This window comes from Halichoerus grypus, chromosome 14 (assembly GCF_964656455.1).
Source record: "Halichoerus grypus chromosome 14, mHalGry1.hap1.1, whole genome shotgun sequence".
NCBI lineage: Eukaryota > Metazoa > Chordata > Mammalia > Carnivora > Phocidae > Halichoerus > Halichoerus grypus.
Window position 1 is genome coordinate 69,628,602 of NC_135725.1, and position 26,742 is coordinate 69,655,343.

Consider the following 26,742-nt stretch of genomic DNA (forward strand, 5'->3'; position numbering starts at 1 on the left):
AGTGCATGCCTCACTCCGCACTGCAGGTCCAGCTCTCATTGGTGATGGCCAAAATCCTTGGACTCTAGCTTTCAACAAAGGCTGGGTGGGAGGAGTGGGGGGAAATTAGGTCCTTAATGTTGTTAGTCCCTGGGTGTCTCAAAATCCATCATTATTCCCTCTCATCCTACCCAGACCTCAACAAATAATCTTTTTAATAAAATTTATTTTAAGTGTCCCAGGTGAGTGTGTCATCTGCTTTCCTGTGCCAGCAGGCAGACAATGTCAAGCCTAGTACGTGGGCACAGAAGAAAGGCTTAATAATATTAGCAGCCACCCTTTATTAAGGGCTTTGCTTGGGCTGGGCACTGTGCCAAGTATGTTTTTTTCCCCCCACATGTATTATGTCATTTAATCCTCAAAATGACTGCAGGTAGAAGGTACTAATTATTATACCCATTTTGCAGTTGAGAAAAGTAGAGCTTAAAGTTGCTAGTGATTTGCCAAGTCACCCAGCTAATAAGCGGGGGAGGCAGGATTCAAATTAATTAATGTTAATTGCACTATTATTTGGTGAACAGTGACCAAGTCTTAGACTCAGACCTTCACTGCAGAGTTGAGTACCAGGAGGTTCTCGACCAACACTTGCTGGTGGATGAAGGCCCCTCAGTTCAGAGCCCTAGGGTCTCTTTATCATCTCTCCTGGGAGCTCTCCCTCTGGAGTCAGGGCCACTCTTGCTTCCACAGACCATTGCCTCTTGTCCAGAGAGTGTCACTGGCCTGCCTTCTGTTCCCAAACAAGCCCCAGTGGATGGAGTTTCCTTCATCACCTCTTGCCCATATTTCTACCAGCTCTGAGTGCCTGGAGCAGCCCATCGTGGCCCCTCCACCCTCCTGGTCACCCACACCCACTGGTGTTTACAACATGTCTCCAGCATCTGTGAAGTTCATTAGAACCAGAGCGACACCCTCTTCCTGCTCATCGGTGCAGACTGTGCTTGAGGCTAGACCGAACACGGCTCCCCAGGGTGCCTGCCAGACACTTCCACCCTTCTCCAGGCACCCCTCCCCTCCACCAAGCTCTAATCCAGGTGTTTCTGTGGGAGAAACATTCCCAGTGGGTTACCAAAGCCTCGTTCTGCTCTAGTTTATGGCTATGGTAAGCACATTTTGGGCAGTGACTGAGAAGGAGCATTAGTTCTAGAGTTAGGAACACCTGCCTCTTAGTTGCTCTGTGATCTTGGTCCAGTTGCCTAACTTCTCTGAGCATTATCTGTAAAACTGAAGATAAATGTTGCTGAGGATGGGGTTATTGAATAGAAAGCGCCTTTCTCCATCTTTCCTGGGAGCTCTCCATGTTAGGTGCAAAATTCTCTCTCTCTTTATCTCCTAAAGACTGCTTTGGGGGTACCAAAGACCAAATAGTGCACAGTATATTTGTCATTTATTTGTTTATTTTTGGAGTGCTCTCTCCTAGGTGTTGATATGTTATCAGATATTCTAAGGATAATTATCCTCATTTTATAGATGAATATTCTAAGCTTCAGAGAGTTTAATTTTCTCACAGTCATCCAAAAAACAGATTGGGTTTGCAATAAACTCTAATTTAAACTGAATCTTTATTTTCAATTTTCTCTTGTCATTTTTTTTTTTCAGAATGAAAATAAACAACCAAGTGGTATGAGCCAAAATGAAATCACTTTTATTTCTTGTAAAAAGATAGCTGCCTTTGCTCTTTGCACTTACTCTTTTCTATCCAGAGATTCTCTTGCCAAAGCAGTTGTCATTTGTGACTCCATGACCTCATTACCCATTTCTATCTGCTCCTTGGATGAATTGAGCTTTCTAAACCCTACTTGAGAATTGCCTATCAAGGACGGGATGCCAGAAGCTGCACTGACAGTGGGCTGATACTGGAGAGTTTCTTCCATAGGAAATAAATCAGGACTTGGGGTTGAAGATGAGGATGACCTGGATGACAAAATGAGTCTGAAGGGAATTATCATTATCATGCATTTTTTCCTTATTAAGCTCAGAAGTTCACAAATGTTTAAAAGTATTTTCTTCCTATGTCATTTTTTTATTGAGAATAAGAAAAAATGGAAGCTTTGGGCTGTGAGCTTGCACTCACCACCATATTGTGAGCTCCCTGCTGCACTCTGGGTCTTACTGATCTCTGAACCTTTTGTGGTCCTTTCCCATAGTGGTTTGCACACAACTGTGGGCAAACATGAATGAGCAAACATTTATTGAGCACTTTGTTTGTTCTCTATATTATGCTGGGTGCTTTCACATGAGAAAAATGAAAATTACTTGTCCCAGGCCCCACCAATGGTGGTGGAGGCTGGCTGTGAACCCAGTTGGACCTTCTGACTCCATGTTTAGTGCTCTTTCCTGTACATCTCAGCTGTTGCTTAGTATCGCCATCAGTGATGGTTGTTGAGAAAGATTTAAAAGTCTTTTCTTTTAAAGGTTGCCAGCAGTCTTGTATATTGCTGTTGGGGGGAAGGAGGGTGAATGAAGAAGGCATGATCCCTCTTCACAGAAAGGATTATAATGAGCCTCAGCTGTCTGGGTGGTTCACTTGCCATGTGACAGTAAGAGGATCAAAGAAGCCAATATGTCACCATGGGAACTGTCCCAGTTTTATAATCTTCAGTTTTCAAAGGACTGAATATGAACACATGGAAAGCAGGGAAAATTCAGTGAATGGGAAGGGATGCAGGCTAATGATTTAAATATAAGTTTTGAAGAGGGAAATCAGAATGGAGAAATAGTTTAAGTAGATTTATAAATAGCTGCTCAACTCACTTTTCCAGGATGAGTCACAATTGATTGCAGGTGAGAAAAATTATGGTCCTGACTTTGTAAAAGATGTTTGAGATTGTGTTTCTCGACCCAAAAATATTGCAATGGCCTTCCTCAAGGAGAAGTGGAGGAGACCTCTGGAGGATAGCCACTACCTGAGTGGGAGATGCCTGGAAGAACTTCTGGAAGGCTATAGGACCAGAGTTAAGATTGTCGAGGGACTCTGTCAGATTGCAAAAAATGGTCACAACTTACTTCCCACCCTGTATGCATAGCCCTTTGCATGTGACTGCAGTTTCTGTCATCAGGAGGTGGGACCTCCAACCCTGGAATCTGGACTTGGCCATGCTGTGTGACTTGTTTGGTTAGTGAGATCCTAGCAAGTGTGATGTAGTCAGAAGCTTGAAAAATTCTTCCCATTAGGGATAGCCCCCTCTGGCTGCTCTTGGGTGCTCGCAGTATAACCCAGGCAATATGTTGGATGATGAGAGACAGATGGCCCAGTTACTTCCATCACCCCTGCTGACAGCCAGCCAGACATGTGTGAGGCTGTTGATGGGCAGCTGACCTCAGACATGTGAGTGGGCCCAGTTGATCCCAGATGGAGTAGAGCTGGGCTGTCCTAGCTGATTCAAGCTCAAACTTTTCACTCTTAGAATTCTGAATGAATAAATGGTTATTGTTTTTGGTTGCTAAGTTTTGGGATGACTTGTTATGCAGCAAAAACTAATTGATACAAGGTATATGCAACAGATAGCAAACACCATAGGAAAAGGAAAAGGAAAATGCACTTTTGATGTGGGTCTAGAATAGGGGTTGGCAAGCTATTGCCCATGAGCCAAATCCAACCTACAACCTGTTTTTATAAATAAAGTTTTAATGGAACACAGGCAAACTCATTTGTTTACATAGTGTAACTGCTTTTGTTCTATAACATGAGAGTTAAGTAGTTATAATGAAGACTGTCCAGTCTACAAAACCTGAGGTATTCACTATCTGGCTCTTTACAGAAAAAATTAATGTAGGATATAACAGTAAATGGGGCTTTAAGTATAAGCCATCATTTGCATATGGGCAGAGAAACACATATTTTAAGAATCCCCAGATAAATATTATTGATATCCTAGTTATTAAAGAATGGTACATGATTAATATAGAAAATGTAGGCACTATGGAAAAGCATAATAAGAGAGTGAAGGTTAGCTGTAATTTACAATTTAGAAATAACCTCTTGAAACTTTGAAACCTGTCCTTTCAAACATTTTTCTTTTCTGTATATCTTTTTCTTAAAGAGAGTTTGAACTAATCATACTTTTTTCCATTTAATATGTTGTTAATATCCATGTTAACGATTATGGTACTATGCCATCATTTTCAGTGTCTGTGTTGTATGTAATTGTATAGACTGTCATACATTGATTATCTGGTCCACTGTTTAAGAGTTTGCTTCCAATTTTTAGAAAATTAATTAATTGATCTTTAAAATTAGTTTCAGAGGTAGAATTTAGTGATTCATCAGTTGCATATGACACCCAGTGCTCATTACATCAAGTGCCCTCCTTAATGCCTATAACCCAATTATCCCTTCCCCCCAACCCACCTCCCCTCTAGCAACCCTCAATTTGTTTCCAAGAGTTCAGCATCTCTTATGGTTTGCCTCCCTCTCAATTTTCATCTTATTTTATTTTTCCTTCCCTTCCCCTATGTTCATCCGTTTTGTTTCTTAAATTCCACATATGAGTGAAATCATATGGTATTTGTCTTTCTCTGACTGACTTATTTCACTTAGCATAATACCCTCTGGTTCCATCCAGGTCATTGCAAATGGCAAGATTTCATTCTTTTTAATGGCTGAGTAATATTCCATTATGGATATATATATATATATATATATATATATATATATATATACATATACACAAATATATATATACACATATATATATACAAATACACACACACACACACACACCCCCCACATCTTCTTTATCTATTCATTCTTCTTTTAAAAAAATATTTTTAAAGATTTTATTTATTTATTTGATAGAGAGAGAGAGAGAGCACAAGCAGGGGGAATGCAGACAGAGGGAGAGAGAGAAGCAGACTCCCCACTGAGCAGGGAGCCCAATGTGGGGCTCAATCCCAGGACCCTGGGATTATGACCTGAGCTGAAGGCAGACATTTAACCGACTGAGTCACCCAGGCGTCCCTCTAGGAAGTTATCCTTAAAGTCAAATTATATAATTAAGACAATGCATGAAGAAACATATGTAGAAGTGTAATTTTAGTTTCAAAGGTTATCTACATTTAATGTTTATTTAAACATGCTCTGGTTGCCTTCCTAAAACTCTGTATCAGCCTACATTCCTACCAATAATGGACTGGAGAAAATATATGCTTTTGACTTGCGGAGTAGACCATTTCATCTACCAGAGCATAGAGAGAGCAGCTTGGGGAATCCATCTAAATTTGTTCTATGAGGAGGAACTGGGGTAACCGTGGGAGTAAATGACCATGTCATTTCAGAATTCTCAGTTGCTGAGGGGGACAGCAAAGGCGCTTGTTGGGTGACTCAGACTCATAACGCTCTTCACAGGCTGAAAAGATGAAGCCAGTGTAGGCTGATGAAATGTCAATGGAGATAGATGTCAAGTTCTGGACCTGGGCCCCAGTAACCTAGCATCCCTGTGTGGGTAGCTTAACAACTAGCCATGTGTGAAAAAGACCAGGAAGCTTCATGTAGATCAGCACTGAGGTGTGGTGCCATCAGTGCTAATCTGGAGGTGAGTGTCATTACACTCTGGGCTGGACAGACCATATCTACATCCACTATGTTCCGTTCTTGCTACTGTACTTAAGGGGGATCTAGGTAACCTGGAGGTAGGGGCTTCTGAAGAAAGCAGGGTTTTCAGTTCCTTTCATCTGAAAAAATACTGAAGGAGTTGGGAGGCTTAGCTAAAAAAAAAAGTTAAGAGGAACATTAAAAGCGTTTTTCAGGTATTTTCAGAATAAAAATACCTTTTTTATTTTTTAAATTATAAAATTACAGATAGTATGAAAAGGTGAACACAACCAAAAAAGGATAAGAAATGAAAATCACCCTGAATTGTATTATCCAAGAGGAGTGCCTTAAATGTCTTGATGAACATGCTTCTAGAGAGCACTTTGCAAACCCATACACATACAATATGCATACACTTTTACATAAAAGGTATAATAGTAATCTTTTTCTCACTCAACACTATGTAATGGGCATATTTCTGTCAACTAGGTCATCATATTTAATGGCTGTTTAGAAATTCATTGTATGGTTTTAGCATATTTTATGTGGTTTTACCACTATTTTTTATTGGTAGAAATTTAGTTAGTTAAATATATTTGCTGTTATGAACACCTATTTTAATCAATATCCTTGACTTATGTGATTGTCCATTTGGTTAATTATCTTCTTAGGGTAAATTCCTGGAAGTAAAACTTCTGGGTCAGGATATTTTCACAGTTAAAATTTTGATATTATTAAATTGTCCTTCAGAAAGATTGAACCAGTTTGGACTCTGAGATTATCTTGTTTTTACTTACATTCCTTAGATTACTTTGGTGCATTTGAATATTTGTTCAGATGTTTATTACCATTGCACCTATTATGACTTACCAATGAATATCCTTTGCTCATTTTTCATTTGAATAAATTTATAAGAGTTCTTTGTATGTGTAATATAACACCTTACCTCTTATACATGTCACACACATATTTTCTCCCCCAGTGTGCCAATTAAACTTCTTTATGGTGGTTTGCTTGTTTTTGTTGGTTGTTTTGCTAACTGACTTTTAAATTTTTTATGTAGCCAATTCTATTAATTTCTTCCATCTTTCCGTATTTTTAATGGTTGTCACACGGACAGAACCAGCCCAATGGGAGAAAAGTTGCAGCGTGGCAGACTTCAGCTAAACATAATAAACAACTTTCTTCCGATTAGAACTGTCAAATGTGGAACGTGCTGCCTCGAAGGTGGTGAGATCGCTCATAATTAGGGACTTTTGAGATGGATTGCATGACCACCTGACAGTGATACTGTACAGGGCGAGGAGGCAGATTTTTTAATGGGATAACAATAATTTAATTCTACTCATTTTTCCCAGAGAATTTTTCTCAAAACTGTGACACTGTCTAAAATTTGGGCTTTCCAAGTACAACTGGACCGAAGTTGATGTGGCAGAGCTGGCGGCACTAAATTAAAATAGTTCTGAACCACTGGTTGTTATAAGAAAGCATCCCAGGGGAATATTAGGGGTCACATATTATCATTCATGAGATTCATTTCATCACCATGCATTACCTCGCAGCCACAGATTTTCCACAAAACCAGATGAAGCCATAGTAGCTGATCTCCCACAGATGGGAATGCAAATGGGTCTAGGCAGAGCTGACTTCCTAGCACAGGTTGAGCATGGGCCTGGCCAAGTCCTATGAAGGTGCCAGAGCAATGGTACCAGGCAAGGTAATAGAATTACTCTGGTATGATGCTGCTATTGTACAATTGGTGAAATTAAGTTACAGAAGGGGGGGTGGATATCCCAGCAAATAAGTCTAAGAACAGGAGGAGAATCTGCACCTTCTTGATCCATCTGATGTATAGGGTCTTCCCTTTTTGATCTTACCAGGTTTTGGTAGACAGGATTGGTGAGGAACAGTTAGGGTTCAACTTAGATTCAGAAGAATGCTCTTACTTTCCATCCATTCATTCATTTACCAATATGTAATGAAGCCCTACTATGTGCAAGGCATTGGGCACTCTGCAGCAAACAGGAAAGAGAGCAGCTCACAGCCTGGAGGGGAAGACAACTTGAAACTGTTAATGACAATATATGGTGTTGGAAGGTCTGAGGTATATGGAGCTTTGGTTGTGCATGGCCACGACATCAAAACTTGTTCAGAGTATGAGAAAAGGCCTTTTGGAAAGACTAAAATTAAAATTGAGATGTAAAGAAGGAGGAGGAATTGGTCATGAGGAGGCAAGGTGGGAGGAGAGAAAAGATGGTGGTTGCATAGTGTTTCAGCGCAAGGAGAAACATGTGCAAGGGACCAAAGCCAGGGACAAATTTAGATTTACACATCTCTGGAGTTATATAGGACTGCTTCTGATGCACGTGATGTAGTGGAAAGAACCAAATTTAAAATAAGGGGTCAGGTGTTTGGCTCCCAGCCCTGCCAGTTCTTGGCTACATGACCTTGACAAATAACATAATCTGTCTTAAACTTAGTTATCTCATCTGCCAAATGATGGTAATAATACCTACTTCACAGAATCATTCTGCGGATGGGATGAGCTAATAGATATAAAATTGGCCAGCACGGTGCTAGGTTTTAAATATCTTCTTATTGAAGCTGTCAGTGACCAAAATCTATTCCCTTTACCTAGCCCAAATCATTCTTGCTGTTGTCAGCACATGCTGACTGCATGAACTCAGCAAGCTTTTACTTTCTCATTTCCTCCTTCAGATCATTGTGGATTCAGGCACTGTGAGAATATGAAGGAAGTGTGAGGCAGGGATCTAAACTTGGGATTTAGTTGGGAAGAGAAGATTAGTCTAAAGTGGTGTCTGTCTTCCACAATGTCTGTCTGTCTCCACCTCCCTCTAGTCCATGGGTCTTGCATGGCATGTAAAATAGGTCATCTCCTTATTCCCAGTAATAAGATTTCCAAGTGCTTCACTAAGTAGGTGCTCAGCAAATACCATTTAGACAGAACCAAAGTTTGAGAGCTTAGAGAAGAATTTAAAGAGCAGTAAACTCATGATATAGATCAGAAAGATTATAGAAGGACAATCTGGTAGGTCAGGGAGGTGAGATTGGAATGTTCAGCTTTTGTAGATGTGGCCCAAGAACTTTCAAAGTGGTTGTACCATTTTATGCTCCCACTGGTGATGTATGAGAAATCCAGTTATGCTACATCCTTGCTTGATATTGGTGGTCTTTTTTGATTTTAGCCTTTCTGGTGGGAGAGCAGTGCTATTTCATTATGGTTTTATTTTGCATTTCCCTAATGACTAATGATTTTGAGTACCTTTTCATATGATTATTAGCCATTTGAATATCCTTTTTGTTAAGTGCCTGTTCAACTCACATTCTCATTTAAAAAATGTTCACTTGGGGCGCCTGGGTGGCTCAGTTGGTTAAGTGACTGCCTTTGGCTCGGATCTTGATCTCAGGGTCCTGGGATGGAGCCCCACATTGGGCTCCCTGCTCAGCCGGGAGCCTTCTCCCTCTCCCTTTGCCTCTCCCCCTTGCTTGTGCTCTCCTGCTCTCTCTGTCAAATAAATAAATAAAATCTTAAAAAAAAAAGTTCACCTGTTCTCATCAGTTTGGGGGAGTTCTTTATGTATTATGGATGTAAGTCTTTTTTTTAGGTACACATACTGCAATTCTCCTCTCCGGGTCTATAACTTGCCTTCTTCCTCTTCACGGTTTCTTTTGATGAAAGAAATTCTCAATTTTAATGGAAAACAGTATGTCAAAATTTTTTTCCATTAAGGTTAGTTTTTTTGTGTGTGTGTGCTGTTTAAGAAGTCTTTACCTACTCCAAGGTGATGAAGATGTTCTCCTATTTATTTCCTAGAAGCTTTTCATAGAATTTTTATTTTGAAACATTTTCAAACCAGAAGAAAAGCTGCAAGAATATAGTGCAATGAATTCATGTATGTCCTCTTCACTTAAATTCACCAATTAAGATTTTATTTATTTATTTGAGAGAGAGAATGAGATAGATAGAGAGAGCATGAGGGGGGGAGGGTCGGAGGGAGAAGTAGACTCCCTGCTGAGCAGGGAGCCCAATGCGGGACTCGATCCTGGGACTCGATCCTGGGACTCCAGGATCATGACCTGAGCTGAAGGCAGTTGCTTAACCAACTGAGCCACCCAGGCACCCAGCAGTTAAGAATTTTTTAATAACTGTTTGTTTTTTTCCTAAAGAAATGCCTGCATATGGTTAAAAAATCCAAGTGGTCTAAAGGATAATGAAATGGCAAGTGAATCTTCTAATTGTCCTGACCAAGTCCTCTTCCTCAAAGGCAACCACTATTAGCACTTTCTTATACATGCTTATAGATATTTTCCACAGATATACATCATGATATTTATGAACATTCCTTTTGCTTATTTACCAAGTGGGACATATAAATAAGGCTGTCCTGAACCTTGCTGCCTTACTGAACAATGTTTCTGAGTGACCTTCCCCTATCAGCCTTTTTTTGGGAAATGACCTTACTCCTTTTAAGGGCTGTAGATAAATGATTGTATCGAAGACTGATTCCTCCTGAAGGCATCAGTTAGGTTGTGTTTACTCTTTCCTTATCACACCAGTGCTGCAGTAAACATCCTTGTGCATAGGACTTTGTGTGATTAGGCAATGAAATGACTCGTTCCAAGGGTATGGGTGTTTACAATTCTGTTGGTTCTGGCCGAATTACCAAAAAGGTTATATTGGCTTAAAACCTCCAACAGCTCGTGATCGGGCCTTTCCTCTCCCTGGAGGGGTAGGATTTAAATAAGCAGAGAAGAGGAAAGAGAACACTTAAAATGGAAGAGGCAGCATAAACAAAGGCATAGAGTGGAGTTTCTTAACCTCACTATTGGTATTTTTTGCCGGTAGTTCTTTGTTGTGGGGGCTGTCCTGTGCATTGTAGGATATTTAGCGGTGTCCCTGGTCTCCACCCACTAGATCCTAGTAACCAGCCACCCTCTCCCCATCTGAGGTGTAACAACCCAAAAGGCCTCCCAACATTGCCAAGTGTTCCCTGGGGTGCTAGTTCCCCTAGGATGAGAAGCATGGCTTGGAGGAAGGGATGTTTAAGGATCAAGTTATGGAGGATGCGCACAGGCAACACTGAGAAGACAAGATGGACTCGTGTTCTTGAGGGCTTCAGGTTTAGTCTGAGGAGAGATCTGTTTTTCCTTGACTGTCTCATCTTTTGTAAAAGCCCACGTTGTGGGACTCCCCTTTGTGGGCGTTTTTGTTTGGTGAGGTAAGAAAGTCACAGAATAGTCTTTCTACCCCTTTATTAATAATGAGCAATGCAGGGGTGGTGCTTTCAGCACCCACAGCTTGTTCATGACCTTTGATAGCATTTGAAGCTTGCTACGACAGGTGAAGGTCCTGATCCCTGATGAGGGAACGGAGGCTCAGAGAGAGAGGTAGAAGCTGGCGTTGTCCGCTGCCCCTCGGGTTACTGCGCTCGCCGCTGCTCTGCTCTGAGAGGCTTTCCCAGCTGACTCAGCCTTTGCAGTTTCTGAAAGCACAGTGTGGAGCCATTCGCATGTATTTTAATCATTATTTCCATCCTCCGTTGAACCTTAGAATAGGCTCTAAGTGATCATTCTCTCTCTCTCTCTCCTCACGTTTTGGTTTATTTTTGGAAGTGAGATCAATGGATTGCCCTTTGCTTTCTTTCAGGAACCTCTCTGCTGCTTTTCTAACCACACCCAGGAGTAGAGCACATGGTTGGACCTTCATGGAATATATGACAGCCCCTTTCCGGCTCAGTTTCCTGATCAGCAGAATGATAGCTATGCTCCCACACTCTGCAGGTCTTGGTGTATTGTTATTAACTTTGCTTCTTGACAGAGATAACTTGCTATCTCAAGCAGTAAATAATGTTAAATATGTAACTTCAGCTTCCAGTGAAGTGCCTGGTGCGTAGTAGGTGCTCAGTAAATGTTTATGGAATGACAAAATGTATAAATCACATGGTTACCAAGGAACAGTACCACCTAGGCAAGTATGGCATCTGCCTGGGTCCTAGGCCTCAGGGGCCCCCGAACTTTGGAATACCATCCCCAACATTTTCCAAGCCCCTCCAGTGATCAGGATTGGCCAGAGCCAGCTGTGCCATCCAAACGGTGCTGTTGAATCCAGCTTGAACCCACTTTAGTCCTGGTGCTCCTTTCTCCCCTTTGGCATGCTCTGCAATCCTCTAGTTAGTGCATGGGGTTGACCAGGTAACCCAGAGGAGCTTCAGGATGTGTGCCTATGGGGTTAACCCAGGGACTCATGACTAGGCCTAGTTCCAGGAGGGCTGCTTAGTTAAAGCATCTTTTTTGCTGGCCAGAGTGTATTTCTTTTGCAGAATCACATGAAATTGGGCTGTCAGAATGGTGCTCAAACACTGATTTTAGGTGACTCAAATTGTTTATATGTTTATGTATATATATATAAACCTATGTATATATAGGTCCCACAAAGATATCTGCATGGGCCTCCACATACCCTAGGGGTAACCTTGTCTAGTAGGCCATTATTCATTCATTCATTTGGAAAGTCATTCAATGGAATTCAAGCCTTCAAATGACCCCCAGTTAAGCGAGTAGTCTTTTCAAGGGCTATATTATTATTATTATTATTATTATTATTATTATTATTATTATCAGTGTAAACACATGCGCGGAACCCCAGACAAAGAAGCGGTTAATCTAGCCAGCACATGGCATAGGGTCTCAGCATAAGAGAGGTTACCTTCATGGAGGGAGCTTAGGTCTTAAAGAATGGCTAGGTTTTTTCTATTCTGTTTCTGTTCAGGAAACAGAAAATAATTCTATGGAGCTAAAGGACATGGTAGGGCTTGTAGAGAGATGGGAGGTGAGCTGGAAAGGCAGGTGGGGCCATAACATGAAGGATCCTGTCACCAGGCTGAGGTTTCTGAACCTCTTTTCTGAAGAAAATGCAGAGTAACCAAACACTTTTTAGCCGGGAAAGAGATGGTCATGTGTCTAGGAAGTTCATCCTGTACACAGGTTAGCTGGGAGGAAAGCAAAGCAAGAGTGAAGGAGACCCTTTTGGCAGCTCCAGGTAAGAGGCAAGCAGCCTTTGACCGAAGGTGGTGACCATGGGGAAGGAGAGGCTGTAAGGCCTCAGCTGGTTGGTCCTCACCCCCTGAAAGACTGAGAGAATCGGAGTCATCATTCCCTCTCCATTGGGTTGGCTGGTTTTGTAATGAGCCCATTCTCCTTTCTTCACTTCCTACTCTCCTGACTTGACTCTTCTCCCCTTGTCTGATAAAATGACGCAGGGCTCTGAAACACGACCATCTCCTGGATGTGAGGGTAGCTGAGAGCCATGCCATCCTATGCAGCCCACACTTAGGAAAGCCTTCCAGAAAATCTTGCAAGAACAGAGAAGGAAGGAGAGAGATCATTTCAGCCTCAGTAGCAGACCTTCTCAAAGCCTTCTGATTTCCTGAGGGGCTTCAGGTGGGCTCATTAGATGCCTTCGGAATGGCACCAGGCAGAGGTCCCAGCTCCTCCAAGAGCACAGGTAAGGGGTCTGCGGCCTCTGCTTCACACTGTGCATCCCACCTGCCTCTCCGAGCTCCCTTGTACAGTCTTCCTCCCCCAGCAGGGTATGGATCCCCATCAGGACCTGTTGCATCTCTGGAAATGACCTCAGTCTTTAGAATATTTGTTCTTTTTGGCTTTTCAAACAATGTCCTCGTTTTGCCAGAGGAAAAGGGAAAGAGACTCTCTAAACGAGCAGGCCACCCTTTGTTCTGGGCCCATAAATCTGGCGCGAGCACATGTCCGGCCTTCCCGCCCCTCCTGCATCATTGTCCCCGCTGCTGATTAATAGGTCAGAGCTAACTTTAAACTGGCATTTCCTGACCAGCCCATCTCCCAGCCCCCCCGCCCGGCCCGGTCGTTCCTTAAAAACCCGCCGTATTTTAGAACATGATTTCACTCCGTCTTGCAGCCTCCTCCTCACAGTGGGCTCCCATGTGACGGCTCTAACTTTGGCCAGAGCTGGCCGGAGGAAGGGCTCTGGCTGAGGGGTGGGCGTGCATTGGGGGTGGGGGGGGGGAGGGTTGTTGTGCCACATCTAGCCTGTCTAGCCTTGGAAGACTCTGCCTGAGTACCACAACAGGGGCCTCATGTAGAGAGGCTATTATTGTATTTTGCCTTTGTCTTTCTTTACCGTCCTGTGAGTTACTGAATTATATCTCATCCATGTAAAATGATGTTGTAGAAGAGAAGGTACTGACATGGAAAGATGTTTTTGATGTTGACTGAGTAAAGAAGGGTACAAGAGTTGAATGTATCCATATACTTCTCACAGTAACTATGTTTTACCTGCTTAACGAAGAGGTGGAAAAAACATTATACCTCAAAACTGGCTTCAGTTTTGAGAGCTGTCCCACAAATTTGGGAGAAGCCACAGCATCTTCACCTATGGCTACAACCTCCAACTTGTCAATAAGTCAGTTAATAAAAATTCCAATGGCGTTTCCAACCTTAGCCAACTCATGTAACAGCAGCTTATTGTGTACTGAAAAGCTACTGACAGGGGGCTGCAGCTGGGGAAGGCCATAGCATCTTACATAGCTTAGCTGAATTAGGGGTCTGAACAACCCAGCGTTATCCCCATTTTACAGGGAGGATGTGAAAGTCAGCAGAGGGTATGAGGCTGGTCTATCGTCACACAGCTAGTAAGTGAGAGTGGAATGTGAATCCAGGTGTTTCTGATGCCAGAGGCTGTATTTTCCTCAATATTCTACCTCTCTCATAGCCAACTGGGGGCTTGGAAAACGTGATAACCATGTAAAAATCTCAGTAAGCTTATCAAGAGTCCTTCTGCAAGTCCACATCTGGGGATAACAGAGTTTGGCTGAAAGGTCTGGTGGGAGGTCAGCTGCGGAGCCTCAGGGGCCTCTCTTACACTCCAGTGAACAACTCCTTCACTTCCTGGGGTCCAAGACAACTGTGTACCTCTAGACCCCAAAGCCTTTCACGATAGTGACATCGAGTATAATAAAAGCACAGAGCTGGTGGGTGGTTTCTCTGCTTTCCCTCATTATCAACTGATCGGGAAAACAGTTTCATCGTAAATAAACAGGCCCTGGGAGCATCCAACAGAAATAAACAATGAATGACATTGAGCAAATTCAGTTTGGATCACTAAAAATTCTGGCTTTGGGAGATCCTAATTCCTTCCACATTTCAATCACTGGACTCTTTTGGAATAAATAGTGCTCCAGATTAGTGGTGGTGAAAGACCGAGATATACTTAAGTCACTCACCCGACATTAAAAAAAAGGCAAAATAAAACAACCTGTTGTACTTACTGCCAGACACCCTCTCTCGATGTGATCCCTCCAGTTGTGTTCAGGTATGATCTTTCAAGGCTAGGGAGGCCGTAGTTAGTATGAAAACTTTAGAAAATGTAGAGAGACAAAAATAATAACACAGACCACTCCCAATCTCATCACATAGATTTGTTCATTATTGACGTTTGTTGTATTTTTCCTGAAAGGGTGTGTGTGTGTGTACATACCTATCTATATGGCTAGATAATAGGTATATTAAATAGGATTAGGCTGTACTTTCTTTTCTGCAGCCTGCCTTGCTCATTCAACAGGCAGAACATCTTTCCATGCTGGTAGCTATTCTATAATATCATTTTGCATGGTTGAGCAGTATTCCATTATCTGGATCTGCCATAAAAATGTTAACCCATTTCCTATTTTGCCCAGTGCTTCTGATTTTGGTTGGTGTCAGGGAATTATTTATTGAGACTTTCCATGAGCTGAGTTCTTTGCAAATCTATCGTGATAGGTGGCAGTGCCCTGCAATGGAGGGACCTCTGTTCCAGTCCCATCTCTGTTCCTTACTATCTCTTTGACTTTGTGTAAGTTACTTAACTTCTCTGAGCCTCGATTACCTTCTGTGGAGAACAGGGGTATTGAACCTTTCCTCAAAGGGCTATTGTAAAAATGAAGTGAGGTAAGATACATGTAGAATCTGGAAAGAGCAGGTCTGCAGCGAATGGTTGCTATCATTGCTGCAGAGGAGGAGGGTGCCCCGTCCAGCCTGAGGGAAAGAGGTCAGGGTGGTGTCTGTGTGGGGCTCCTCAGCCTGGGTGAGCCCTTAAGGGAGAGTTGGGGTGAGCAGGCAAAGGGGAGACTTGCAAAGTATTTCTCTTGGCCTCTGCTTTAGTTATGCAATATGGAGCTGGTGGTCCGAGGGAGGACACCTTTCCTAATTTCCCCCGGGATGCTGGGGATGGCAGTGAGGAAGTGCCATTGGCATATTTGTTGCTATCTGGCCATGCGAGAGCGAATAGGCACAGTGGGCCTTGCAGGTGTGGCTCGCTCACTACACAGGAGGGCATAGAGCTTGAGGTTGGCCATGGTAGTGCCTTGAGAGCGGTTGGTTCCCTTCCACTAGGCATTGCACTGTAGGAGTTAAGGGCTTAGGCTGGCAAGTCTCAGATAGATCTGAGTCCCAGTCCCTGCTCCAACATTTGTCTGATCTTCAAATCTTATCTATAAAATTGGGACAATGATATTAGCCTTACAGGGTGTGATGAAGATAATGAGAGCTATTATATGCAAGGCTTACACCTGAAAACCGAAATACGTGGTGACTGTGGGTTTTCTTCTCCACCTGTCCTACCTCCCTCACCTGCTCACTGACACTCTACCTCCTGCCTCTGCATGGCCTGAGGAGACCTGACAATGGCCAGGTGTTTACAGAGGAGAGAAGACAATGAGGGGAAAACATCATTGGGGCGGGGTGTGGACACTAGGGGAGAAGGGATGAGGTCTGAACCAGAAGCTTCAGATAAACCTTGGAATCCAACGTTCTGCTCCAGACTAGACAGAGGCTACTAGGAGGTGGAGTGATTTATGCCTGCACTGCTGGGGGTGAGGCTTTCAACAGATGCTCTCAAGAAGGAAAGAGCCCAGCAGCATTGGGAGTTTCCCATAATCCTTGCCTGGAAATAGGAGGCAAACCCAGATGACTTTTTGAGATCTCTCTCCAGGATATGTGCATAGCTTTAACTGTAGGACAGTGCTACTCAAAGTGTGGTCTACAAGGCTGGTCCATGACAAGATATAAAACTGAGAGCAAATGCTTGGGAAATTTTATAAGAATTTGACAGAGTAATGTTGTGTGTGTTGAATCTAATGGAAAAAAAGTTGAGTATTTTGTATGTCCTTTAAAATTTTACATTTCTAATAATTTATTTCTGTTATGTTTCATAAATGCCACAGTCTGTGATAGATTAGTGAATTAAAACAAGACAAAACAAAGTGGGTTCTCCCCAAAGATACTTTGAGAAGCACTGTTCTGGGCTACTCTATAAATGTCAAGCATTATTCTCCTTCAGGGAGTTCCTGGCATTTTCACTTTGGAGGCAGATGTAGAATGATGGATCAGAAAGAGGTCTGGATGGGGTCAGAAAGCCCTTGGTTCCCGGCCTCACCATACCACAGACTAGCTATGTGGTCTTGTAAAGCCTCCCCTATGATCAGTTTCATTATCTGTGAAATGAGGGTAATAAAACCTGCCACATGGGATTTGTGAGATTTAGTGTAGGTAAAGGGCCTAATGAGATCTCTGGCCTGTAGTAGGTACTAAAAATATTTGTTCCTTTTCTCTCTTCCCTTTGCAGTTAACTTACATGTATAAAAATTTCAGTGTTTAGCTTTCTTGGTCCCTTGAAAAATATTTCTATCCATCCTAGTCTTTGATTGTCCTAGGTTAATGGAGGTTCTTTACATCTCCATAATAACAGTCCCAGCATTTTATGTACATTTGCCCTTTCTCACAATAAACCTTCAAGGTAGAGAGGAAACAGAAGTCAGAGAGGTTGAATGCCTTGCTTAAAGTCATACAACAATATTAAGGACAGTTTGAAATTCAGACTTGCCCAGCTACCCAGCCCTTCTCCTGTACTATCCTGCTTTCAATGGATAGCGTTCCTTCTGGAGCCTTCAATCTTAAAGTTATTGGCTCTCCTTTCCTCTTACCATTTTCTCTTTTATAGGTTCAGTGAGCTGTGTTCAAATGTTCAGTAAACCCAGGAGGACTAGGGACCCTTGATCAGGGCCAATGGCTGTATGGGGAGCTGGCAGAGTTGTACTTTTGGCAATTTTTACAGCAGAGAACGAATAAGGGCTGCCCGTTGCTTCAGCCCATCCACCTCTGAAAAGGTCATGGAGAATATTTTAGGATAGGTATTTTTCTCTTGACTCTGGAAATGAAACTTCCATTGTGTTTAGCTGTGGACACATCTGTGGACACAGCTGCTTACATTGCACAACTTATACTTCTCACCAGCTAGCTCTGGCCTTACTGTAGGCAGAGAACATGACCATTTTTCTTGCTCAAGGATGAACTGTGGTGATGAAAGTAGACTCCATCCCCCCGCCCCACTCCCCCCCGCCCCCGAAGAGAAAAGTGGTCCCACCGTCCGTGCAGAGATACAGTGAGATGAGGGTGAGCAAGTGGATTCTGGCTTCACGGTGAGAGAGACTTGAGTTTCAATTCCAGCTTCCTCTCTGGAATTGCTAAGCTTCTGCTTTCTCATTGGTAGAGTGGAGACAAGAATACAACTTATCTCATGGTGAGGATCACATAGGTCGGGTTTATATCAGGGCCTGGTAATCATAGTGGCAAACCATTCTATGGGACAGACTCGGTGCGGGCATGGCTGTAAGGATGTTATTTATTAACTCATTTCATCCTCACCACAAACCCCATGAGCAGATATCATTATCCCTGCTTTGCAGAAGAGGAAGCTGAAGCAAGGGAGATTATGTAACTTGCCTAAGGTCACATAGTAAATGATGGACTGGGATTCACTCTGGGGAGTCTGCGCTCTCAGTTACCACTTCATACTGCCTCTCAGTACAATATTCAGTACGTCTGTGCAGAATTCCTTCTACTCCCCTTATGCAAGTGATGTTTTCTTTACCAGAAAAAGATCTGTCCTGTGAGATTTGAGATATGAAACTCAAATGCAATAAATAAGAGTAGAAATTTATAAAGTCACTTTAAAAAGAGTCTCTTGGACTAGCAGGACTTACCAGTGACAGGATTGAGGTATTTAAGTATGAGAAGATGGAGCAGAACATTCTGAAAGGGGTTTCACCATCCTTGCAAATGAGGATTGAGGGAAGTCACAACAGTGTATGGGTAGAACCCATCCTGGCATCGGCCAAGCCAAAGTCTTGACTGATACACTTTGAGAATTAAAATTCCATGGACACAACTATTCCCATTGAGTCTATCTGCCAATGGAAGGAGGATGTTTGATGAGGAACATCAAACATGAGTTTCTGGTCTACCTGATAGCTGAATGTAAATGAATGCACTGACATTCTGGTTTGTACATCCATCTTTTTGTGCTTGGTTGATATAAATCTTTGTGAGAGACTAACCTCTTCGTGTTCTAATCAAATCAGGTTTCTGATTTAGAAAAGCATAACTGAATCTTGGGGTAGGAGGATTTCACAAAAATAATAAAATATAGACTGCTGTGGCTCCTTGGGGACAGCCAGTTGGATTTCTTCAGACAGTACTGTTCATGCTGACATGCGCATTGTCCTCTTTCTCTCTTGGCTTCCAAAGATGTCATTGACTCTAGTCCTGGCTGCTGTGAAGGCCTCCCTTAGAAGCTCTGGACAGTTTTAATGGTTAGAAAATTCTCTCTGGTCTAGCTTGAAAATCAGCCTCCCAGTTGCTCCAAACTTTCACTCTTACTCTATACTTAGCCTGCCCCTCTGTCCTCGAGACATACCTTTGAGATTTTTGATGACAACCCTCATAACTCCCAGGCTGTTTTCTTCTCTAGACCAAGTGGCGTTTTTTCCTTTCTCACATGGTGTTCAGAATCTTCACGGGACTGGTTATTGACTCCACTTTTCCATAAGGTTGGAAAATTCCCATAGGCTTATCTAAGGGCAGAAGAGAGTGGACAGGGAAACCACAAGGGGTCCGAGGCACAGCTCAAAGCTGCTGAGCGCAAACAAAACATTTCATGGGTAATTTATGTTTTACCGTAGTGATGATGATGCAGACTCTGTCTTTTCATTCCAAATTTAATCCGTGGTTGTGTAGTATAACACTCCTTATCATTCTCTCATCTTCTTCTGCCACGTAGCTGCAGGGATGGTCATGTCCTGATGGACAAGCTCTTTGAGTCTCTTGGTGTGGTTTATCATGGTGTCAAGAAGGTGGCTTACGTTGCTGTAGCCATTGTCCAAGAGGGGTTTGTGGTGAAGGGCTGGCAGGGAGAGGAGGTGTATGGAATTTTGGCAGTGTCTGTCACCATGTTAAATGCCCCAGCAGTCCTACCAAAGGGATCTAATGGTGGAGATGTTACAGTGCGTGTGTAAGGGTGGCCACGACAGCTTTGCTTAAAAGAGCAGCTGTCTCAAGTTATGGTCAAATAAACTGTATATAGGTTGGGGACACACAGAGGTAAACTATTGCAAAGACTAGGAAGAGTAGGATGGCATGGAAGGTGGTCCAGGATATATTTTAAAGTGAAAAAAAAAATCAGGCTTAAGAACATTCTGTATAGTGTGATTCTGTTTTTAGTGTAAAGAAAATTATACATGTTGTAAAGTCATACAGAAACACCTGGAAGAAGATATACACTTGACTGGTAAAAGTGGTAACCGGGCAGGGCAGAGTGGGTGGGAAATGGATTTTTAAAAAATTTTATGAGGTATGTATTTTCTACTTTTTTCTTTATAGATATTTTTTGTAGATATCTTCTTTTTTTCTTTTAATGTTCCTGTATTGTTTGATTGAAGGCATTTTGCTTTTGTAAATAAAAGCAGTGCTTTCTAAAAAGGAACACTGCACTATGCTTGTCTTTATTTTTTCTTTTAATAATAGGTTTTAAGATGATAAAACTAATACATCATGGTAAAAATTCAAAAATTATAAAAAATATACAGTGAATAGTAGGTCTGCTCACTATTTCACCCCCCAGAATTTCTTCTGTGCAGACACAACCATGTATATAACAAAATGTCCTCCTAAAACCACTTACATACAAATGGAATCCTATGGTATTCTGCACTCTGCTTTTTTTTTAACTTAATAATATATCATGTAGAGTTTTTCCTATAATGACATATACAGATGATCATACGGTTGTTTCATAATTTGCTTACTAGACATTTAGGTTATTTTTTCCTATTATAAGCAATGCTATAAATGATGTATGTGGTAAATGCATATAACAGCATGTTAAAATGGGACTGTTTTAATCTCAGTTTCTGGCTGAGGGTCCAAATCCCTAGAAACAGGACAGTCAGTACTGAATATCTCCCTCTGAAATCCTAAAGGAGGTGCAAGCCCACCGAGACAGGCCCCACTGAGATTGCTTAACCCCTTTTAACAGCACGAACCATCACCTGACTCCAGCGTTCGGGAGGTGGCAGAGACTGGAGAGGCTGGGAAGCAAGAGTTTCTTTGGAGAGTGTTGTCAGTGTGTCTCCTGTTTCTCCCTACTCCCATCTCCCCTGAGAGCAGAGGCTGAATTAAACCAATTGAGAAAGGCTTAGATGGAACCTTCGAAGAACATGGCATCAGTCCCTGGGACCTGAGTTTGGGAGCCTAGGGCAGTAAGGAGAGGCTGGGCTGGCCTAAGGTGGGAGAGAAAGAGACAGCACCCTACTGGGAGCCAGGGACCCTCCACCCACAGAGGCAAGCAAAAGAACCAGTGTTCCACGGTTCTAGAAATGGGCCAGCAGGAGAAAGACAGACAAGAGCCACCTTGAGAGAGACTCTTCCCAACTGTGTTGAAAGTGTTGAAAGCCCATGGCCTAAGGCAGAAGTTGAAAATAGTGGGAGGGAGGAGCCTCCCTGGCATCTAGGGAATTGCTAGTGGACATTCCCAAGGTGGGATATGTGGGACACCCACACAAGTCATCCAGCCCGGAGAGCAGCAGTGCCAGCCATGGGAAGCCCTGCCCCCTTTCCTATGTCCTCTTTGTCTGGGTCCTGTCCTATGGAGGCAGTGAGGGGAGGGAGAAGAGGAGATATGGAAGACAGAAGACAGTCTTGCCTCCCTTGCCCACACTGGCATCCAGCCTTGAAGCAGACCTGAGCTGAGGAGGGGAGCAACTTTCAAATACAATTTGTTCAGGGGCACCTGGGTGGCTCAGTCGGGTAAGCATCCGACTCTTGATTTTGGCCCAGGTCATGAGAATTGAGCCTGTGCAGAGCTTCCTTAAGATCCACCCCTCCCAACCTATGCATGCTCTGTCTTTCTCTCTTTATTCTTTTTAATATATTTTTTTAATTTTTTTTTCTTTTTTTTAAAGATTTTATTTATTTATTTGAGAGAGAGAGAATGAGAGAGAGCACATGAGAGGGGGGAGGGTCAGAGGGAGAAGCAGACTCCCTGCAGAGCAGGGAGCCCGATGCGGGACTCGATCCAGGGACTCCAGGATCATGACCTGAGCCGAAAGCAGTCGCTTAACCAACTGAGCCACCCAGGCGCCCTATTTTTTTAAATTTTAAAAAAGATTTTATTTATTTTTTTGACAGAGAGAGAGAGAGCACAAGGAGGGGGAGCGGCAGGCAGAGGGAGCAGGAGAAGCAGGCTCCCTGCTGAGCCGGGAGCCTGATGTAGGACTCGATTCAAGGACCCTGGGATTATTACCTGAGCCGAAGGCAGACACTTAGCCAACTGAGCCCCTCAGGTGCCCCTCCTCCTCTCTCTCTAAAAAAAAAAAAAAAAAAAAAAAGCAGTTTGTCAATTTGTTCAGAGTTTGGTTAAATATACTGAAGTATGCTTTGAAATCACAGAAATTTTTTGTGAGTTAAAGGAGCAGGTGAATTAGCTCGTAGGGTGAAAAAAAAATTGCATTATATTGCCCCTGATTGAGTCCAGCTCATTTGACATTCTTGGTGAACATGTGTGATTTTACATATAGCATAAATTTCTAGAAGTAGAATTTCTGTGCAAACAAGAATATATTTAATATTTTAATAAATGTGAAAAAGAAAAAAATTGTTAATAGATGTAGTCAAATTGCCCTATAAATAATTTAATCCCATTTACATTTTCCCAGTGATGCGAGAAAGTGTTTTCTTGACACCTCCTTTCTACTCCATGAGTATCAAATATTTTCATCTTTGCTACTCTACCAGATTAAGAAAGTGGTATTCCATATATAGAAATATTTTCATTATGAGAAAAATTAAGATATTCATATTTCTTTTTCTGTGAACACCATTGCAGATGCCGCTTGCTATCCATTTCTTCCCCTATTGGGTTGGTCTTTTTCTTATTAATTTTTTTTCTGATTAATTTGTAAGAACTCTTTATATATTAAGGCATTAGCCCTTGGCCTATCACATATGTTACAGATATTTGTCCATGTATGTTATTTGTTTTTTGATGTAGGTTAATGTGCACTAATGAATTTTCAAGTGTGTGGATACTTTGTATAGAATGAATATAAATTTACTCTAGAGTGCTCCTGAATTAACAGAATTTTTTTTTCTTTTTATATTTTCTTAGTCAGTAGTTGTTGCAAACCTAAATAAAACCATGGCAGGCAAGGGTCAGCCCTTGAAGTCAAATGGTTGGGAACCACAACCCTAAGCTGTACTTGTTCTACTTCAGAGCTGAACCCAGCCCTCCTGAGTTGAAGTTCAGCACTGAAGTCTCTTGTGAAGCCAGGAATCAGTAAATTGTTAATTTTTTATAAAACATAAGCAACAGCATTTCAAGGTGGGGTCAAAAAAAAAAAAAAAAAGGAACTGGAATGTCTCTCTTCCTCTCCTCCTTTCTCCCTTCTCTCTTTGAACACCCTCCCTTCCTCCTTTGCTTTTCTCTCTTCTCTAGCCTCCTGATTGGAAGACAAGAGAAGCAGAGAGGAGAAAAAGTGGGAGGGGGAAGGTAACAGAAAAGGAAGCCTGTCAATTGTTAAAGATTAAGCCTGAACTATTGTGTGGCATTCAAGGCCCTTTACATCCAGCCCCACCTCCCTCCTTTGTGACCGGCACACCCTGCGTCTTAGCCACACTAGTCTATTAGCTAAGCTCTGCCCAGGGCAGCCCAATGGCCTTGCTACCAGCTGGTTTCTCTACCCAGAGCTTGCTTCCCCTTCCTTGACTGGTATGCTTGTACTTTTCAAACGTCACTTCCCCCAGGAAGCTTCCCCTGGCCCCGTCTGGGTTGGTCTTCCCTCCCCTGGCTCACGTCTTTCTTAGCATTTACAACATTACTCCATAGGTCTCTGGTCTCTCCCACAAGCCTCGGAGGCCCTTGAAGGTAGGAACTTGCCCGATTCACCTCTGGAAGTGACCCAGTTCTTGGTAGTGGCCTGGTCAATGTTCACTGAAAAAACATGGTTTAAAGAGCAAATGTGTGTTTTGGGGAAGGTGTCACGAGAACGTAACTGGAACAATATCTTTCCCAGCAGTGATGGAGCACCGAAGAGAGCTTCCCCCTAGGTCCTAAGTTAGAGACTAGCAACCTTGACTGAGTCCTGTGGATTCATGTACAGGTAATGCCCCTGATGGGCAGAGGTCAACCACTGACCTCCACTAGCAGCCTCATGCCCCTTATCATACCAGGGAAGAAGAAGAAGGGAAAATTCAGAGCCACTGCCTGTGGAGTTTCCTTCCTAAGAAAAGTCTGCTTAGAATAGCGTTCTTCAAACTTTGGCCAATGTCACCTGGGGAACTCTGGTAAAATACTAAGGCCAGGCCATATCCTACTTCAAGGAGCCTGGGCCTCTGCATTCTTCAGTCGCTCTCCAGGTGATTCTTCCACCCACCGAAGTCTGAAAACCACTGGCATACAGCAAGTGGGCCAAGGTCCTCTCTCTTATCCCAACAGCATTCTTCCGTCATTGGCAAAGGCGACTAGTTCCATCTCTTTAAATGCTGTTTTGTGCTTGTGTTTCTTCCTATACGTTCAACCTGAAATAATTGTGGGCTCTTGCTCTTTCTTCTCCCTATACCACCTGCTACCAGGTTTCAAGCAGAATTTAGTTTGCATGTAAATTCTTCATTATCCTCATGGGCATTTACTGGGTGCCCACTACATATGTTTGGAATGAATACAAACAAGGTGGTTTAATTAGAATGCGCTCCCAAGTCTCCGCTTGGAGCAGGAGGTTAGGCGGTAAGAAATGGAAGACTCGGTCCTGCCCCGGGCACCTTGCCGTCTTGCCGAGTACACGAAGAGTGGTGAGCTGGGAGTCAGGCGTCATAGTCCTGCGACCGACTGCACATCACCCTGGGCTGCAGTTTCTCCAGCTCTTCAATGTGAGCAGTAACAATTGGAGGGATGGTCATCTTCACGGCTTCACTGAGGACTGTGTGGAATGAGAGCTGTGTTTTCTAACAAACCCATGGACGGAAGGTACTGTCACAAAGGAAAAACGATCTGGTAACTAATTACGAATAATACAAAAAGCTTCTCCAGCTCTCTGTAGCCTACATTTTTCCCCCATAGATGTCAATTTTTAATCAGAGGTGGCACATTTTAAGAGTTCTTTCTGCTCTTAGTTTCCAAGCTCTGGCAGAGATGTGGCAAGCCACTGGGGGCTTCTTTTGGAACCTTCTGAGAAATGTGCCATGGAAGTCTTCTCTCCTTGCTTCATGGTCAGCTCCATCTGCTCTCTGCCCCTTCAGAGCGTTGCAGACGCTGCTGGGCGGTCCTCTGTCACTGAGTGGCATCAGGAAGACCACACTCAAACTTTCCAGTGTGTTTGCCATTAGCAAAGCATCACTTCCCTTTTAAGAGAAGAAATTACTTTCTATCAGGAAAAAAAAAATTGCTAACACTTTGTATGGTTTGGACAGAAACAAACCACATTTTTCTCAGAAATATGGAGAAATAAATGTCAGGTACAGTTCATGGCTTATAAAATAATAATACTAACCCCCAACATTTATTAGTGCTTCTTAGTTTCCTGAGAACCTGGTTTCACATCCCTTTCCTCATCAGTTGCTCACAATCACCTTTCAGGGTAGCTTGGACAGTAATTTCTGTTTTACAGATGAGGACAGTGAGCCCAGTAGGGCGGGAAGGCTCTCACAGTGTCACAGCTAAGAAGATACTGGGATCACTCCCTTCCTAAGGGGCAAAAGGAGCATTCGGGATGCTTAGGGAACCTAACACGCTCACACAGCAACAGCTAGGACGTTTCAAGAATGAGTCTCACCTGTTTTCGTAAGTGAGCCCTACAGTTGTCCCTCCCTGAGGATTGCTGGGAACACCCGACCCATCTGTCTCCCATTACAGCTCCTAAGGAAGGGCCTGTTACAGGGTTGTTAGTCATGCACGTGCTGCACTGGATCATCAGTGCAGTATGAACCTCCGCCAAGCACCCGGCTCTCCTCGCCAATCTTGTAGCTCCTGTAAAACGTGGAGGGAATGTCTCTGCGGTCGAGTTTCCTGTTCACCATAACACCTCCTTGACTCCAGAGTTTGCACCATTTCCTTCTAGAAGGCTGATCCCTTGGCAATTCAGATCATCTGATATGATTTCACTTCTTTTAGTTCATGTTCTCATTGGTTCCTCTCTCTCTGCATCTGAGCTTGTTTTTCTGCAAAATAGCGCTCCTGTTGAATCCTTTCTTAAAGATCAATGGAGCCATCCCTCCTCCCCACCTTCGCATTCACTGTCTTAGGCCACATCCTCTCTATCAGTGTTTCAGACAAAGGTAAGGGCAGCCGCCTCGGAAGGGTCTCCTGGCGCCTGATCTCTTGCCTGTCATTAGCCCACACTTACCTTCCTGGGATGTGCATCTGACCACGTCACCCCCTTGCGGTGGCTCTCCGCTGGCCCCGTGATAAAATCTATTCTCCTCCGAGGCGCCACCCCATATTGTTCCACACCATATTGGTCCACTCCTCCTTAGCTCCAGCCATGTCTGTGTAGTCATCATTCCCAAATCTGCCATGTTCTTTCATTCGTCCTTACTTTTGCTCACACTGTGGCCTCTCTTGGGGTGCTTTCCCTTCTCCTATTTAGTAGGCACACTTCTAAGAATTTCTCAAGGCTCAGTTTTCATGCTATCTTCTCTGTGTAGCTTTTTCTGATATCCTTAGTAAGGATGAATCCTCTCTTCTTTGTGCCTGCATCATATGGATTATTCGTATCCACGATTCTATTTTATATCCATTATTCATTCATTCT